The 5,162-nt window shown below is 41.0% G+C and overlaps 1 protein-coding gene across 1 annotated transcript in view; it reads left to right on the plus strand.

Annotated features, from left to right (window-relative positions):
* LOC118334507 (ephrin type-B receptor 1-B-like) overlaps positions 1 to 5,162 on the plus strand; it is a gene marked incomplete in the record, with an annotated part of 144,761 nt that overhangs the window by 94,727 nt on the left and 44,872 nt on the right.

Consider the following 5,162-nt stretch of genomic DNA (forward strand, 5'->3'; position numbering starts at 1 on the left):
CTGCATTTAGTGTTTTATAACAGTTATCCAGGTTCAACTCTGTTCACTGTTCAATACTTTAATGTCAGACTGGAGGAGAGCAACCCAACATAGATACATGGACAGCTGCTGTTTTCAGGCTGTGCTGAAATATTCTTCACTCCTGCTCTCTCTCTCTCTGTTTGTGTGCATGTGTGTGCCTTTTCTGACTTTGCCTGTGATGGATCTGAGTCCAGCAAATGAAAATGACCTTCATCCTGTTATCTTTCTCCCTCTTTCGCCCTGTCTGTCTCACTGTGTGCTTGTGTGTGCTCATCCTCTAACTGCCTGTGATGGGACCTGAGCCCAGCCGATGGAAATGACAGGTCGAGGATATTGTCTTTGCCGGTCCTCTTCGCAACGGCATTTTTCATGCTCTTGTAAATCTTTGACTTGTACACAAAAGCACCTATCAAGGGACAAGTATTGACCAAGTGAAAAATTTAAATGAGGCTCTCTCTTCATTTTTTCTTTGTGTTTCTGTGGTGAAGCGGACTGTGAAAATCACAGCGGGAGGTTGTGGGACCTAATAACAGACACAAAGTGGAGTTACAGTGTTGTGAAAGACAAGAGATTGTTGGTTTTGTTCATACGGGCAAGGTTCCCATAACAAAGGAGATGCAAGTTTGTCAGCTTGGGTCTCTGTTGGCCATGCACTGTACGTGTACAATTGAGCACTTGCGTAAGCAAATGCATAGTCTGAGCCAGTGAACAAATACCTAATGTCAAATGAATTCACAATTACTGATTGGTACGTTTCAGTACATTTCCACTTTAATTGTAGAATGAACTTATTTCACATTTATCTCAAAGATCAGTGAAATCAAAATTGCTCTATCCAGATCCCTTTTGTATGAGAGTACATTTTGAAATTAAATTTGGTCCAGTTGGTGGATGGCATACCATTTTTGATTATGATGACTCTCAGAGGATTGTAATGACCAACTGAACTTGTCTTTGTCTGAGAATGAGTCAGGGGAGGAGTGGGAGGGAAGACAGGGCAGAATGGAGAAACTGTGACAGTGAAGGAGAGGAAAATGAGGGAGTAAATAGGTCTGATTATCAGGGTGGCCTAATGGTGCTGACTGTCCCCATTTGACAGGCTAATAGCACACTTGACAGATAGATGTAGAAGAAGCAATGCCCAGGCCTATTGTTGAAGTCTGCTGCAGTAATGAGGTGTCTGCCAGTAATCTGCCAGGCCTATGTCCAGCCCTGTGTGGCCCTTTGTAGCCAGGTAATTGCACTGTTCCTATAGTTTCAACATGGGGTTTCATTGGCAGCCCACTGAAGAGGCAGAAGTATCCAGAAGGGATTAATGTTGATAATGCACTTGAAAAAAAAAAAGTGGAAAGTCTTAAAAATGTAGTGCTGTATTTTTATTGGTTCTATTGGTAAGACTGTAACATTAAGAAATTATACATTTTACCATTTTCTGTAACCTTTGAACATTGAATTTGTAAAAGAAAAAAGACCCAACTGTAATCCAAATGAATACATAAGTACTCTTTATCTGGTATCCATGGTGTTGTTCATATATGAGGGCAAACATTTCCTTCATCTCACTAAGCAGCAAAATGACAAAAGCACAATCAAAACCTTGTTGAAATGTACTTGATTGCTTCAGCATCAGAATGACAACTTTAGCACTGTGAAACAAACGATGGCACTGTTTGGACTAAACAGACGAATGAGGCACATCCCTAATTTCACATAATGTCCTATCTATGCCAGAGCCAAGACTGCCAGTAGAATAGACAGATTTCTTTGTTTATGTGACATGGCATTGTTTATGCACATCAGGGAATGTGCAGGTGCGCAAATATCCGTGATGCGAAAGTTGAAATTTGTCCATTGAATACTTTGATTGCAATTCTGTTTCAAATTGGAATTAGTTATCCAAAAAAACATGATTCTAGAAAGCTACTGATTTAGAACGTCGTATTAAAGAAGCCATGCCATGGAAGTGTGTATAAAAGCTTACACATTTATACATCATGAAAAGTAATTTCTTATTTTTGTTAAGTTCATTATTTCCAGAAGAATGTGGCACAGTTTAAGGAAAAGGGTGCGCTGCTCACAGTCTCCTCTAAATCCCTCTTGGCTCTGCTTTTCAAGGTGAGCCATTTTTGTCATGTGCTGTTGTGCTCAGCACAGCTGTTAAAAAGGATGATGGAGGGGATGAGTAAGATGATTGCTTAGCAGATAATAATTAATCAACAAACCCTCTTATTTATTTTCCATTTCACCCATCCTTTTTGCAAATAGCATGCATGGATGTGCCTCCAATTAGTATTAAAATGAATGGCAAGTGCATTTATATATGCATTTATAGATGTCACTGTGACCATGTCCTGAAACTAAGGGTCTGTCATTTTAAATACATCCAGTAGATCTCTGTTTAAAGGACTATTTCACCAATGTTCAGCCTTGTCTTATATTGATTGGCTTGTATTGGCTTATATAAATAATGACAATCAATAGCACCCAGATGATGCTGTTTCATGCCATCCAAAAGTCTAACTTTATTTTTTTTTGTAGTTTTAAAGTCTCACAGTTCTGTCTGGTTAATGAAAAGAGGCCCTCATACCAAAATAAGTATGCCTCGCTTCTACTCAACTGAAAACAACATCATCAGCTATGGGATTTAGAGGATAAATAGAGCCATCCCATGAGATATAGACTGTTGACAAGGGTAATGGTTTATTATTACCCTTCTAGTACTATAAGACTGTCAACCCAAGAGAGCACCGATAGGTGAAGTGGTCCTTTACCCACGAAAAAACGTTTGTGCTTGTCTCAATGGAATCTTTTTCAACTTGACATGGCTGTAGTGTGGACTCTTATAAGATTAAGGAAAACCAAGAGACCACCTAGAAAACAGTAAGGCAGCAGTATAGTTAGAAGGGTTATGGTGTAAATTGGCCATGAGAGGAGGAAAGGGAGAGCTCAGATGAGGAGAGGAAGGAATAATGGAGGTGAGGAGGGAGTTGAAGGGATTTAGTGTGAATCACCGAAGAGGCCATTTAACTGCCCTCAATCCCAGTGTGTGTCTGGGAGGAAAGACTGATCAATAGTATGATTTAGGAGTTCATTCACGGCCTGTGCTCTCCAGGAGGTTCACACACGCACATATACAGATACAGACACACAAAGGTTATATACTGCCCCCTCTTAGCCTGTCATTCAGGCCTGGCCTGAATTTCATATGAATGTCATATTTATCTACTTTAGCTATTGAAAAATAGCCAGTCATGTCTTTTTATGAAAAACTGTGTTTTCATTTTAAGGGTAGGACACTCTCTGCTCAAAGTGAATTTATTACATTGCTAAATGCCCACATAGATAAGTGTATATGGTAGTCATGCTGTGGGTGATAAAAGTACTGGTGAGAACTACAGACACGGCAGTCATGTTTTCTTATGTAATCTATCCTGGACACTTACCTCACATCCACCACTGCTTTAACTGTAGAGGGTGTTTTTTATCTTTTACACATTTTACAACTCTTTTTCTACTCCGAGTTGTTATGCGGGGGTGGTTTGGTGAACAATGCATGAGAAAAAAAAACACATAAATCTCATGACTGGTGCTATCTTTCTCAACTAATGCCTGATGCTCAACAGCTCTCTGATCTTACTGGCACAGCCCTCTTGACCTAGATTGTGTGCCAACAATTCTTCAGACCACAGAATGCCAAGTATATCTACAAACAATCCTCCTCCACTTAGCTGCTCTGTTTGGAGAGCTATTCCCACAGAAATGCAAACATCACTATCCTCGGCCTTCTATGGGCAAGTCCTACCGGGTGGGTTGCATTCAAGATACAAAGATTCAATGTGCTAGACTGAAATCCAAACAACCAGATGAATTAAAGAGATCTGCGCCCTGTGGGGTTCTAAAATCAGACGAGATGTTAGGCAAACATGTCCGTGGAGGGTATTCAAGACACTACTCATTATGTCTTTTCAGTTTACAGGCTGCAGAGTCGTTCTTTGTTTTTTAGGGGGTTGCCTTTTTCCTGCTTTGTACCTTCTCACTGCTGCCTGTATTTATCAGATCTAGGGTGTCCAAGAGTTTCATCATCTTAGACGGTTCTTCGGGCTCTCTCCGGGTGCCATTTTTATTTCATTTGATGCCTGTTCTCATAAATGTTGGATCCTGTCCCTGCACCCAGAAAGTGAGGTATTAGCTGCAGGCAAAAATAAAAGTGTGGGCTAGAATGCTAGTGAGCCCCTTCGTCAATTCTGATGTCTTCATATAGTGTCTTAAGTGACGGTCGGAAGCATGTGTGTTTGTGTCTGTATGAAAGTATGCTCATGCAGTGTACGGGTTCTTTTTTTTCCCATAGAGCTACGTTGAGAATCCTCCACGTATAATGTGATTTTGAAAATAATTCCAACCACGGTTCCTTGACAGAAGTCCATGGTGCTGAACTGATCCCTCTTTATGATGTTTGAGAGAGGCCCATTACCATATAGTCATGGCTGGCTTGGCCCTCTGAGCCCCTGCTAATGGGGAGGGTAGTAGTTAAACCTATGCCTCTGACAGAGGCACAGCACATGACCATAGGCTGCTTTACTCATCTGAGACACTGAGCCCCTATTAGGAGGCTGCACGGTTCAATGGTGTGCCAGCATCTTAAAGCACAAAACCGCAAGTGCACTACAGAGAAAGAACTTGGCCTGTGTATGCGGTTGTGAATGAGGCCATACCTAGTATTTGTGCACTTGTGTGTCTTTTTCTGTGCAAAGAGTTGAATGGGACGTTGGTAAAACATCAGCTGACCAATTATAGTACAACTTTCTGTCCAATAATTTAGCTGAGAGTAACTGAGGCAGAGCAGGAACTTCCAGCTGGGAATTCAAATGTGAAAGCTGTGCTGCTTGAGGAACACTGATGGCTGTCTGCACTGGCTGGCTGTCCCGGGATCCTCACAGTGAGAGAGAGGACACAGTAAAAAGGGGGAAGAGAGAGTTGGAGACTTAAAACATTCATACTAATTTTGAAGTGGAACTAATAAAACTATTATTGGCTACTTTTTAGGGGGTACAGATATAATTTTTACTCACATTTTGTTAGTCATGGGGAGTACTTCTCAGCCTGTGAAAACAGTTGTATAATGTCTTTAGTGGCTCTGGAGG

The sequence above is a fragment of the Morone saxatilis genome, unplaced genomic scaffold, assembly GCF_004916995.1.
Source record: "Morone saxatilis isolate NCDOM2014 unplaced genomic scaffold, NCSU_SB_2.0 Contig23, whole genome shotgun sequence".
In the NCBI taxonomy this organism is placed as follows: Eukaryota; Metazoa; Chordata; class Actinopteri; family Moronidae; genus Morone; species Morone saxatilis.